The sequence below is a fragment of the Cupressus sempervirens genome, chromosome 11, assembly GCF_028749045.1.
Source record: "Cupressus sempervirens isolate cs-2001-9-10 chromosome 11, ASM2874904v1, whole genome shotgun sequence".
In the NCBI taxonomy this organism is placed as follows: domain Eukaryota; kingdom Viridiplantae; phylum Streptophyta; class Pinopsida; order Cupressales; family Cupressaceae; genus Cupressus; species Cupressus sempervirens.
In genome coordinates this window covers 217171408-217185952 of record NC_143128.1, presented here as the reverse complement: position 1 = coordinate 217185952, position 14545 = coordinate 217171408, and the positions used below count along the sequence as shown (strand labels likewise).

Here is a 14545-nt window from a genome sequence, read left to right as displayed (position 1 = left end):
TAGTATTCTAAATAAGGAATTGTGTTACGCTAAAAAAGGATTATATTACTCTAAAAAGGGAGTAATCTAGAGGGAATATGCTTTCAAAAAGGTGTAATCAAATATTTTCACTATTTATTGAAAACAAAATTGGCATGTGTGAGTTTCTATGTAGTAGTCGTGGACACTATATTAATAGTGAAGGATTTGAGCAATACAAATCCACAAAGCCTGAAGAATACCTGCATGTAAAAAACTTTTCAAAAAGAAGAAAAAGATAAGAGGAGGCAAGGGTTTTGCTCTAAAAATATGCAAATTGCATTCTCATAAATGAAAAATATGTAAGATAATTACAAATGATCTATCCTTATAGAAGGAGATCAAAACCCAATAAGGGTAACCTAAAAGGTAAGTGCTATTTAATAACTACTAAATAATTATTAAATGAGAATGCAAAAGGTGCATAAAGTGAAATCTTAAGAAGGGAGTAAAGAGCATTTAATAAATGAAATCAAACTATTTAATTACTCTAACACCCCACTTAAGATGAGTAGCAATGCAACTACAAACAATGCAGAAAGAGCAAGGAAACTATAATGCAATGTTGAAAGAAAACTTGGGTCCCAACAACAAGGCCTAATCAGGTACCTAATCACAACCAAATCTCAATGAAATGGATAAATAGAAAAAACCAAAAGGGAAAAACTCTACTCCAAAAAGAGATAGTATGAAAAATAAGGATGGAAAGACTCATCACTGAGACACCCCAAGGACAACTTCCTTCACCCCAAGCATATAACGTAGTTAAAGATACTATGGGGATGCAAAAGGTTTAGTGAAGATGTTTACAACCTACTAACTAGTAGGAATGTACTCCAACCTCAAAGTGCCATCCTAAATTAGGCGCCTGATGAAGTGTATGTGAAGCTCAATATGCTTGGTTTGCTGATGCTCAACTGAGTTGTGTGAAATGGGTATAGCACTCTAATTGTCACACCAAAGAAAAGTGGGACTATCATGAGAAAATCCAAACTCTGTCATCAACTGTCAATGCCATAAAACCTCATGACTAGCCAATACAACTACCCTATATTTTGCCTCTGTAGATGATAATGTGTGAGCATGTTACTTCTTGCAAGACCATGTGATAGGTCTAGAACCAAGACAGAATACAAAACTAGAAGTAGACTTGTGATCATCAATATCACCAACCCAATCTGAATTTGTGAAAGCAACAATGTGAGGATCCCCTAATGTGTAGTGAATTTCATATCATGTTGTACCTCTAATATACCTCAAGATACATTTGGAAGCTAGCCAATGACTCTCATGAAGATCATGGGAGAATTGAGAGACAACGCCAATCACAAAGGAAATATCAGGACATGTGTTTATCAAGTACAACAAAGTACCCACAAGTTGTTTGTATAAAGTGGAATACACTGCAAGAGTAGAGCTAGTGGTGGACAAAACAACACCTAAATGAAAAGGTGTGGGAGTAGGCTTGTAATCAAGCATGCTTAATATCTAAAGCATATCAAGAGAATATTTCTTTTGTAGTATAACTATCCCATTTGAAGATTGACCAACCTTAGGCTCAAAAAATAGTACAAAAGTCCAACATTTGGTATCTCAAACTGCTCTTTCAATGCTTATTGAGCACCTTGTATCATGGAGACTAAGCTTCCTATGATGATGTGGTCATTAAAATAGAGCACACGTATCAATAAGTCAACCCCATGACCTTGAATGTAAACTGTAGGATTAGAATGACTAGTCAAATGAACTATGAAGCAAGCAAGAAGGAATCCATCTTCTCATACCACGCCCTAGGGGCCTGTTTGAGACCATATAAAGACCTTTGAAGCTAGCATACTAATGAAGATTCCTACAAAAAACTATGAAGCTGCTCCATGTAGATCTCCTCATGAAGGTCTCCATGCAAAAAGGCAGTCTTTATGTCCATCTAAAAAACTATCCATCCTTGTGAAGCTACAAGAGAGATTTCAAGGTGAATAGAATTCATCTTGGAAATAGGGGAAAAGGTATTAGAGAAATCAATACCCTCAACCTATGAAAAACCCTTTACAAAAGATGTGCCTTGTACCTATCAATAGAACTATCTACAACATACTTGGTACAGTACACCCACCAGCACCAAACCAACTTTCTTCCTTTCAAAATAGGACCAAGATCCCAAGTGTAGTTCTTTATCAAAAAAGAGTACTCCTCATTTTTAACCCTATCCCACTTTCAGTATCTGCTTGCTTGTGAAAATCTCTAAGGATCATCTAAAATAACATGACTCAAAAGACCAATACCTACAGTCTGAGCATAAGTGTGATGAGCATCTATAGGATCACCTACCAAAAGTACAATTGCATCAATAGTATCACAATCCCACTTGGGCACACATAGAACATCTAGTGGAGGTGGTGAAGGGGGGTCAATATCTATATCTTCCTTAGAGAGTGTGTAATCTTTTAGAGGAGTAGATGAAGTACTGAGTAGTGAGGAAGAAGTTGGGGATAGAGTATCCATCATCAAACAACCTATACACCTTCACATCGTCACATTAGCCAACAAAAATGAGTTATCGACTCTTTTTCTCCATGTCTTTCCATTGAACATCTGGAAAAAATGCCCAAGCCTCACTACCAAAAATGTTGAAAGTAGAAACATTAGGATTGATATGAGTCTAAGCCTCCTCATGAGTCATGTGTCACAATACCTTGTGAGGCATTTCATTTTGAATATAGTTGGCATTTGGCACAATTGACAAGTTTAGTCCAGAATGAAGAACTCATAGATCTAGCCTGAATCATACAATTGGCCATGTTTTGTAATGTCCTATTCTTTTTCTCTACAACCCCATTACGCTTAGGTGTATAGGGAATTAAGAACTGATGCTGTAAACCATGCTCAATTCAAAAATATGTGAAAGACTAATTCACATATTCCCCTCCATTGTTAGTGTGTATACACTTGATAGAAAGTCCAAACTACTTCTCCATAAATGTCTTAAAGATTTGAAAGGAATCAAAGACATCAAACTTGTAATTTAGAAGTCATCTATGAAGGTGAGCACATATCAAGCACCTGAAAAAGATGGAGTGGGAAATGACGTAAGATCATTGTGTATCAACTCCAATGGTGCCTTAGGACATGTGGATCTACTTGTTGGGAAAGGATATCTGTGATGTTTGCCAAGTACACATCCTTAATACACACCATTAGTACAAGAGATCTAAGGAAACCTAATCACTAGCTCTTATGTACTCATATGTTGTAGATATATGTAGTTGATATGGCCAAAATGTTCATGCCAAAGCTTTCTCACTATATCTACATGAGCAATGACAGAAACACCTATAGAATTAGAGCTCTCAAATCCATCAAACTGGTATAAGTGAGATTGGAGATCAACACTCCCTATAGCAATAATCAATTTGGGATCATGGAGGTCTCCAATAGCCACATCATGTGGTGAGAACTCAACTATCTTTCTAGAGCCTGAATGATAAATCTGAAAGAGAGATAGGAGGTTCGTAAAAATAGCTGGAACTAAGAGAACATCTTGTAGTGAACCACCTTCTAAAGTGATAGTTCCTAAATCTGTGACAAAAAGTTAAGAAGAATCACTAACTGTAATATGTGTAGTAACACTCTGAGCGAGAGTGAGGTAACCAAATCAAGTGAGTGTGTCATATGATGGGAGGATCTGAGATCAAGAATCCAAGAAGCTATAGAAGACAATGTTCATGGAGAAAGAGCATGTCCTTTCCTTGTAGGATGAGGTGGAGGCTTTGGAGAAGCAATACTAGAATGATACATGGCCTCCTCTAATGCCTCAAGATGTTTCCAACACCTAGAAATTGGATGTCCTTCCTTGCCACAAAATTTGCAAGGATCACCTATGTACTTCTTAGTCTTGGAGGAAGAATCACTAGACTTAGAATAATTACCCTTCTAAGAGGGCTTCCAAGCATCTGATTTGGGAGTAAGCTTGGAGGATCTCTCACTGCGTGTTGAATCTGACTTATACTTTAGTTTCTACTTTGGCTTTCCTTTAGATGTCTAAGCTACCAATGCCTTAGTCTTGGAACCAGTCATATTATCCAACTGTGTAAGCTTCAACTACTCTCTAGTCAAGAGATCACAAAAGACCTCAAAAGTAGGCATAGAAAATCTATTTCACAAAGCATCTTTGGTGGAATAGAAGGTGGAAAGAAAAATTTGAAAATTCCCTCAAAGCTTAGAGAGAATCAAATAGACGCACTTAGCATCAATATTCATCTTTCCACAACCCTATAACACAAATCTTTGTTAATTAAACTTCATCAAGAAGTCATCAATAGTCGAAAAGAAATTTGGTACAAGAGAGGTAAGCTCAATCTCTATCTAAAGTGCCATGAACTCATTCATAGTACCAAACAAGCCATGAAGCTTGGTTCACATATCTAGAAGAGTATTACACCCATCCAAAAGAAACTATAGACTATCTGATACCTATAATGCAATCAATCTGATTGTCTCATCTATCTTGTTTTGGTGCTATATGATCTCATAAGGCCTCTAAAAAATGGGCTATACAAAATCTAAGCATAACCACAACCCTTTTGACCGAAGAAGCCAAGTCATTGAGGTCTTCCAAGTGTGGTAGTTGTGAGGGGTCAGTAGATCTAGAAAAGTACAAGTCTACACCATTGTTTTAGAAGGGTTTTTTGATGTTTTCTAATATGCTGATATAATAACATAAATTAACATAAAAATACCCCCCACAATGCAAATAACCAAACCCCAACTTATAGAAAGAATGTGTAAATGAGTGAAGAGGAAAAAAATCCTCAGAAATGAATCACAAATACCTAGTACCATATACTAGTGAAATGATAGAGAATATGGAAAGTTATCAAAAAAAAATATTGACACATTTTTTGAAATGAAAAATAGAGCTATAATGAAAAAGTTATGCCCCCTGGAAGATAGAAGTCATCAACAAACTTCAAGCACCAAAATAGGTACCAAACTAGAAAAAATACAAAAATACCTGATCCATTGTCTTCATCTTGGAACCAACTTTCCAGTGCTTCTTTTAGATCAAAATAAGACCCCCATATGCTCGAGATGTAACAAAAAAACCAACAGGGCCCCCAAAAGCAATAAAAAGTTATTTTTCTTTAAAAAAGAATAAAAATAAATTTTAAAATATCCCACCATTGATGGAGCAACACATGGAAAGAGAGTCCAAAAGAATAGCTTGTGGTGGGGCCATGGTGTTGGGCAGGGAGGAGGTAGTTGAGTCAGGGCAGCGGTGGCGGTGACAAGAGGGCCAAGTCATAGCGCTGGTGGTCACCGGAGCCACTACGATCTATGGGACTGCTAGCAGTTACTACTACCACTAGTGGTTTTAGTGACAATTGGTAGTTTTTTTTAAAACCACTTCAAATTTTTTGACATACTTTTGCAATTTTTTTGCAGAGGTCGTATGACCCTGCTATGCAAAACAATTTTGCCTCTCGAATCAATGTTGTCCAAAATTGATAAAGTTTATATAAAAATTGGGGTTTTGATGCCTTTTGAATCCATCCATTGAGTCTATTTGGCCTCAAAGTGCTCCAAAAAACCAAAAAAACTCCTATTTTCACAAGAATACCCAAAAAAATCTAGATATGTTCTATTAAACCCGTATTCTACTTTTTCTCCAAATACCAAACAAGCTACAATAGATCTAGCTCTAATACCATGAAGGATTTGAGCAATACAAATTCACAAATCTCAAAGAATACCTACATGTAAAAAAACTATCATAGAGTAGAAAAAGACAAGAGGAGGCAAGGGTTTTGCTCTGAAAATATGCAAATTGTATTCTCGAAAATGAAAAAGATGTAAGATAATTACAAATGATCTATCCTTATAGGAGGAGATTAAAACCTAAAAAGGGTAACAAAAAAAGTAAAAGGATAACTTAAAAGGTAAATGTTATTTAATAATTATTAAATGAGAATGCAAAAGGTGCATAAAGTGAAATCTTAAGAAGTGAGTAAAGCACATTTAATAAATGAAATTAAATTAACACTTTACTCTAACAAATAGAAGTTATCATAAAATTGCTACCTTATTGTTCTTGAAACTTCCTACATGGAAATAGTAGACAACAATGTGTGGTATGATGATACCCAAGAGATGATTTCCAATCATAACATGTGATATGTATTCTCAGAATATAGTGTCAAAACAATATAGTGTACAATCTACAACTCTGACTGGACATGAGAGTCACTATGTGATCTATAGTTGGTGGAAGAGTTTATGTACAACTGCAATATTGAAATATACAAATCTACTCCTAATAGTAGTAGAAATTTTGGTGAGAGTTATAGGTCAAATCTGGATTATTTTTGCATGTGGAACCAATAAACTTAGTAACCCATCACAATACTTTGATGCCCCTTTTTATAGCTCTTGAGAGCCTTAACTTACTATAAGCAAAAATGTGAATTGTTTGCTTGATAATTAGTGTTCTAAATAAGAGATTGTGTTACTCTAAAAGCGATTTATACTAATTCATATATATACTAATTCATACACGTATGAATCCCTTTTTGGAGTAACACGATACATATAAATAAATGATTGTGTTACTCTAAGGGATTGTATATATCTCTACTATACATATAATTATATAGCAAACTTATTCAAGATAATTAACAACATTCGATGATGTGATTTCTTATGCAAGACACATTGGATACAACACATATATGGGCTTGTATAATAGTATAAGTATCTATCTATATATGATGCTTGTAACACACCTAGGATTATCATATCTGCATCTAGTATCTGATATGCAGATAAGCATATTTGTGTGGGAGAGGGGATGTATCTGGAAACTTTGGTTAATACAGTTTCAGTCTCGATGTCTAATAGAACCTATAGTTTTTAAATTTTTATTGACAACCCACTATGGAATTTATTGTAGGGTTATATGCATCATCAATCCATGGCACTGCGAGTGTATTTTGATCTAGTAGAATGGACCATTCATTTGTCATTTTTACCAAGAAGAAGAATCATGCACCTGGATTTCCTCCTCAGTCATGACCAAGCGGAATTCAGAACCATGGGTCTATTCCAACAGCTGGCCCACATCAGCCTATTAATCATCCATTGGGACATACATATAAAATCATTCCTAGGCATGTTGCTAATATGGTATCTGACAACCAAGATACAAGGGAAATGGATGAATCATTTGTTGTATTGCCATCTGCAGCTACTTTTATGTATAGATATGAATCTTCTCTTGAAGGAGGTGGCATTCATTCTCCAAATTTTGTTGGAAGTTCTAATAGTGCACTCTACACAAATAATGCTAGTTTTAATTCCTGCATAATAGTTTTCAATCAGGTCTTTGACATCGTATCTTCTCAAACACAGGTTATTGTGCATGCTTACTATCTCAGAGAAAGAACAGGTATTCATCATAAAAATAAGGATTTAGTTATTTGTTTGAATTCAGAGTGATATATATTTTTTGTTGTAACAAATATGTTGGTTAATGAATCTCGTTATTTGAATTAGTAGGAAAAAACACAACTGGGAAATACACAATCCCATTATACCACCTAGGAAAAACACGTAACCTACGGAAAAACTACCTGATCAACCCACGGGGGAAGTTGGAAAGATTAGTTTTGTGCGGTCTACGCCAAGCCTTGGGGGATTTTTTCGCTATGATTGTAATGACAGTTTAAAGAGAAATGGCCTACTTTCCTTGTTAATGGATTGGAATGGTCAAGCGAGTTTTTTATTGAGTTAGAGAATTTTAAATTTAATAGGAGAGTGAAGAAGTGATGTTTTGCATTGAAATATAATACTATTTCTTTTAGCCAAGTCTGTTGTTTTAGAAGGGAATCCCCATGGTGGACCCTATGTTCTCCTTGCAAATATTCTAATTTCCCTTCATTGACTCCTTGTGCAAAATAAATGACTAGCATCATTGCTAATCAACAAAACCACCATATAAGTATTTCAGATTGAGCTTTGTGGAATACTTTAGTATATTAAAAAAATTCTGCAAGTCTCATATTGCATATTTGGACACGAGTATTATCTCTCCTCTTTAATGACATATGTTTCACTACTATTTCCAAACCATCATTTCCTTTGCAGGTTGTTCATTAGTTTTCACATGGTCTTGATTTGTCGTGTTCATTGATTGGGATACTACCTAATTTTGTGTGGCATTTTCTAACATGGCATCACTCAATCAATTTTTATATAGAAATATCATGAGGGTTCTTCCCTCATTTCTCTTCTTGTAGTTGGAGTTTCATGTACATAAACCATTAGACTTGTTTCTTCTAAAGGGAAGCATGACATTGGATTCTTTTTATTTTTCAAGTACTCTTCATTGGCATAGGCAATACTTCATTAATTATATATATATATATATATATATATATATATATATATATATATATATATTTGTTCACTTTTTATTTCTTATGGGAGAATATCTATTTTATATTTCTAGTGGATGTATATCCTCAGTCCACCCATCCATTGTGATATTGCTATCAAAATTTAATTGTGTAGTTTTTGAATCCAACTCATTGACCCATGTTTAATGAGTAGTGCTTCACATGAATCCATCTCTCATCTATGATAGCAATATCACAATTTGAGTTTCTGTGAAAAATTTCTCCTACTTAACTTCCATTCATTACTTATACATGATTATTTTCTTGCATTCTCTCATTTGAAAAGTTTATTAGGACTGGATACAGTTTTCCTTCTTTACTCCATTTGTGAGAGATGTATTGTAGATAGGTACTTGAAATGGCCTAGTAGCCAAGATTTACCATGCATCTTTGCATTTATCTACTTCTTCCTAAGTTTAAGTTAAGCATAGGTGTTGCTGTGAATAGGGTATTTTAGCTGATCCAATGCATGAATTTTTGCATGTTAAGCTTACATAACGATCTAGGAATCTCTCAAAAGTGTTAAGCTGATCCAAATATTCATTTTGTTGATGCAGGAAACACACAAGAATGGGAATGTACTATCCTTTTACACCCTTCTAGAGTATAAATCTTGGAGAGATTCAGTAAGTGGATCAATATCAGGTTGGACCATAAAGTACTATATGTTAATTTTGGATCATTTTTGTTTTATGTTCTAAATTTTGGCTCTTTAATTAGATGTGTTACAAAAAAAAAAAATTATTCCATGGACTACAAAGATTGTGGTTACCAGTATGTCTAAAGAGGGTAAGGAGTATTTCAGTAATCTGGAAAGAAATGGATTAATGAGCAAGATGGAGATGCGATTGAACTAGCCTCCAGCAAGAAGAAGAGTAAGGCTAGAAAAAAATGGTTTAGACATTTTGAGGTGATGAAGGTAGTGTTGAGCTATTGGAATAAAAAATTTAACTAACTGAAACGTTTTTACCATGATACTAATAGTGAGCTTATACCACATTGTTAGGATGGGATGTATTTGGACCAGAGTGAAAAACTTATCTCTTATAACAATTTTGTGAAAAAGAAGCTCATCCTATTTTCGAGGGCTGATCTGAAAAGATTTATTCCATCAATGGTTGATGGCTTGAAGCTAGGGCAAAGGAAAATTAATTTTTTATGTTTCAAGAAGAATTTTGTCAAACAAGCAAAGGTTGCTCTTGTAGCACATGTTTCACTTGCGTGTCTTCTATGCACTAACTGGCACTCAGTTTTTCACATGACATTTTTATTTCTTGTGTAGATTGCCGGATATGTCTTAGAGCATTATTCTTACCATCATGGTAAGAAGAGCCTTGCAAGAACAATTATTGAAATGACACAAGACCTTGTTGAAAGTAACAACATCAACCTTTTACTTCTAGTCAATCAATTTGGAACTAGGAATGCAGTAAGAATTTTAAGAAGAATAAGTATGCATATTTTTATTGTGAAGAAACAATGACTGGTTATGATTTGATGGTTTTATTTTTAATAGGGTTGTAAGGATGTAGAAAGTCCTCGGTATGTGTATAAATGCTTGTCACCTATAATGTGCTTCTTGTTCCCAAAAGAAGATGATGTTCTCACAGATTATTTGGAAGAAGATGGTCAATCTATTGAATCGGCATGGTATGGATTTATTTTTTATCCTTTTATCTTTATTTTGATTATGCTTTTGTACATCCAGAGGTGTTCTACCATAGCAACAAGGCATAGAGTGTTTTTGGTCTTCTTATTTTACTTCATCTTATCACCTGTAGGTTATGTTTAGTTGTTATTTCCTTTATTTTTAAGGTAGGTTCCAATCATACTGGAATGGTACTTGTGAATGGAAGTGAAGAGATTGGAATGTTTTGGAGTACCTTTGTGCTAGATTACAATCCAAGGGATGGTGTTGCAAATGTAAGATGCTTGCTTATGATGAACCAATTTAGCTAATGGAGCCTTGGTACAAGGGTTTCAAGGTAATGTGCATTCCATATGCTATTTGAGGTTTTCTGGTTTGTTTAGACTATTGTATTTTGTTGAGAAATTACATCTGTTTTGTCACTGTTATGCTTTCAGGGAAAGATTGAATGGACAGATGCAAAGGAGAATGGTGTGACCTATACAATCAATGGTATTATAGAGAAGACTGACAATACCACATTGAGAATTATTGAATTACCCGTTCATAAGTAGACTAATGATTACAAGATCCTTTTGACAAGCATGATTATCAATAAAGATAAAGGTCCATTCATAATGGTATGCTACTTGCAAATATATATTAATATGTTGTGCCTAAAAACAATACTTTTATTAGTTTTAACATGAGAATATCTATCTTTTAGGAACTTGATAATCATAGTACATATACCAGGATCCATTTTGAGTTAGCATTGTTAGAGGAAAAGATGAAAAATTCTCTTCAAGAGGGTCTATCAAAAAAATTTAAGCTAACCATTGTTATCAGTACCAGCAACATGCATCTCTTTGATGCAAATGGTGTCATTCAAAAATATGAGACTCTAGAGAAAAGTACCTTCTTTAAGCTAATCTATATCTAATTTTCCTACAGGTTTTAGTTTTCTTATATATGAGTGACATTTTTGGGATGAATTTTGAACATTATTACTTTTTGTCTTGTAGTACCGGAGTGCTTTTATCACATCCGATTGGAGTTGTATGTGAAAAGATAGGTAGGCTTGGTCTAACATTGAAATGTAGTTTAAATGTAAAGGTTAAGGTAAGGAAAGTGTGGCAATAAGAGCAAGTTTATCCTAATTCTATGTGGAAGTCACAATATAATTTAGTGCTTGAGCATGCGCAGTGGCATTATTTTCAATGTTTATGTTAAGGAAGTGAACTAATTATATTAAATGATACTTCATACCTTTAATAAGACCAAGTTAGTTTCATTAAATAAGTTTATAGTTTGGTTTAGTAAAATCATCGAACAATTTTGGTAGTAGTTTCAATGTGTTTTTTAGGGATAAAGTGAGCTGGTTTACATTTGTTGTTGTAATGTGGATCCAGGGCTTTCTTATAAATATATTTTTCCACTGAATGAATAGTTTGGCAGTTTTCCTTTCAAATTTTTTAGTTCCATGATTTTAATTGTAGGTTTTCAAAATTGATCACTATCTAAATGAAAACCATACAAAATCCAAACCATTCTATAAGAAAACTATAAAATAACAGACGGTGAAGTCCACATGCCACCATAACTTCATTTCTGTTGAATTTTAACATAATTATGAATAAAAAGTATTGCAGTGACAATTTAATGAACATAGTTAATCCATTAACCATAGTTTCCTGTATAGTCAATCATCATCTAAAAGCACCTTCGTTTTTGTTTTATGGCTTGTGGACTCAGAGAACCCCAATATGCTTTTTATCCCTATTAACATTGCTTAGTTATCCCTAATAATAATGGGGAAGTTTCTCTTTCCACTTCATTCCCCTGTTGCCATACGCATATAATATTGATGCAAAAAGGTTGTATAGAGAGATTAATTTCTAAATACCTTGCCACTCTTTTGCTTGCATTTCATAATCAGCTAATGGACAAGAGTTTCATTTCCTCTTGTACAAAGTTTATTTGAGTTTCAATTGGCTGAAATACATTTAAATTATGAATAAAAAAGATTTCATTTTGGTGATATCTATTTAGAGTTTGAATATTTTCATCAAAGTGAATTGAAAATTATCGTAATGCATGATATTGATATTGTATTGGCACTTGGTTGTAGAGAGTTCTACTAGATAATCTCCAAAGTGATTTACTTAAGTTGGATAACAAAGTTAGGTTCATTCTGGGAGTTGTTAATGGAGAAATTATAGTGGAAAAAGGAAACGTGCAAAACTGTTGCTTGAGTTAAAGAACAAGGGGTTTACTATGTTTCTTAAAAAGATAAAAGCTATAGAGGCAGAATAGATGGAGAAACTCCTAAAGGTGATATTAATGAGACAATGAATGGTGTTCATGCTCATGATTATAAGTATCTTCTTTCCATGTCAATTGGAACTTGGACACTAGAAACAATTCAACAATTATGTTGTGAGAATGACAAACTTACTTAGGATGTCAAAGAGCTAAAAAGGAAATCACCCAAAACATTATGGTTAAATGACCTTGATAATTCCATCAAGGAGTTGGATGTAAGTAGTCCATTTGTGATTTTGGAAGTTGAAATAATTATGTATGTTTCAAATTTAAAAGTTGCATATGTCATCTTCTATGTTCCTAACATATACTCTACAATCTAATAGTTCATTTGCTTTAAAATCTTGGAGGCACTCGAATTGCAAGAGGCCAAGCTTTTTGTGTGATCCCATGAAAAATTTATTGATAATTATGTGGTTATGGGCTAGTCTTCTATTTGGGACCTGTTAAGGTGTCAAGGAGGCTCTCCATCTTTATTCTATGGTGAGTGGAATACTCATCAATTGGGATAAAAGATCTTTTTTTCTTTTATCAGTAGTATAGAAGAAAGAAAATAGAAAATTGCTAGAATTTAGTCGTGCACTATTAATTGTCTTCCTTCTTCTTGTAGACACCTAAATTTGATTACACTATTTTAGTAATCCTATTTAGTTATCTAAAAAGGCATTATTAATTAAATTTCTATTTAATTAATCCTATGTCATCCCCTAGGTGATTAATTTAATTAATCATCTATAGTCCTAATTGATAAATCAAATAATCTATTATTTATCAATTAAATCCTATTCTTCTATCTAATTCCAAAAATCCCCATTTATTAAATAAATCTATTTGATAAATGAAATCCTCAAATTCAAAAACCCCTAACCTATCTCTAATCCTCCATTTAGCCTAATCCACCCCATCCACCCATACTAACCAAGCTTAGCCACTAACTCACCCACCCTCATTAATGCCATCCACTTGCACATCTCTAACATCCCTAATCTAATCCTAAACCCAAGCCTAATCCACCCCCTAATGTTGTCACATTCCTTAAACAAGTTTAAGACTTTCCTAATCCAAACCAAAGTCTCCCCTCAAAAAACCCAACCACTAAGTCATGAGTGCTCTTACAAAACATAAAGACTCTTACAAGCCCACTCATGACTCTTACACCCATCTTCCACACTCTTCCCTCTTCCACACTCATTCCTCTTACATCCCTCTTACATACTCAACCCCACTCATCATGACTTTAACCAACCCTTTACCCTACCCTCTCACACTCATCCTCCTTGTGACAAGTGTCACCTTCCCATTGGTTCTAAACAAGAACAATCCATGTGCTCCCCTTTGAGTGCATCTTAGCCCTCCTTAAGCCTTCATCCATCCTTGCATCTAAGCCCTCCATCTCTCTACCCCTTAGCCTATAAATTGAATCCCATCCCAAGCCATTTCATCAACAATCTTTGAGCTAAAGTTACCATGCTATTTTGAGAACCAAAGCCATCAACCATACCCTTATAATGCCAAATTGAGAGCTCACAAAGCTACCAACTTGCCATTACCCATCTCCATTGAAGCAGCTTTTGAGCATCTTGAGCATACATCCACAGCAAAAGGACACATCTACAGAATCAAGAAAGCATGGAGTGTTTTCTCTTGTGAGGTTTGCACTTCTTATTTTCTTTCTTAGTCTAAGCATATATGTGAATTTAGTTTTTGGTTTGTGAATGTTTACTTCATTTGTTAATGTTCTTTGCATACTGATTCTAGTTCTACACTTCTTACCTTGGCCTTGTTCTTGAGCTCAAACCTCACAATTATTTTTTATCCTCTCTCTTTGATAGGTTTAATAAAAAACATGCTAGCTAGAAGGGGTCTCCATTGAGCCAAGCCAAGAATATTTTCCTTATAAAGGAGACTTTGCAAAAACTTTTGATCTATGCTCTTTAAGATTTTTCAAATTTCCAGCTAAGTATGGGGAGGCCATTAAGAAAACTAAATTTGTTCTCTCTAGAATAGAGTTGAGTATAAGCCAAGGTTTTCTTTTGTGTCTTGGGACATGGTTTTTAAGACCAAGAAGTGGGAAGGCCTATGTAGTAGAATCGTTCATATTATGACTTTTTCTCTCCTAGAAAAA

The 14545-nt window shown here is 34.3% G+C and overlaps 1 pseudogene; it reads left to right on the top strand.

Moving 5' to 3' along the window:
- Positions 1 to 7194: 7194 nt before the first annotated feature.
- Positions 7195 to 12557, top strand: LOC149528938 (DNA topoisomerase 2-like; annotated as a pseudogene).
- The last annotated feature ends 1988 nt before the right edge of the window (positions 12558 to 14545 follow it).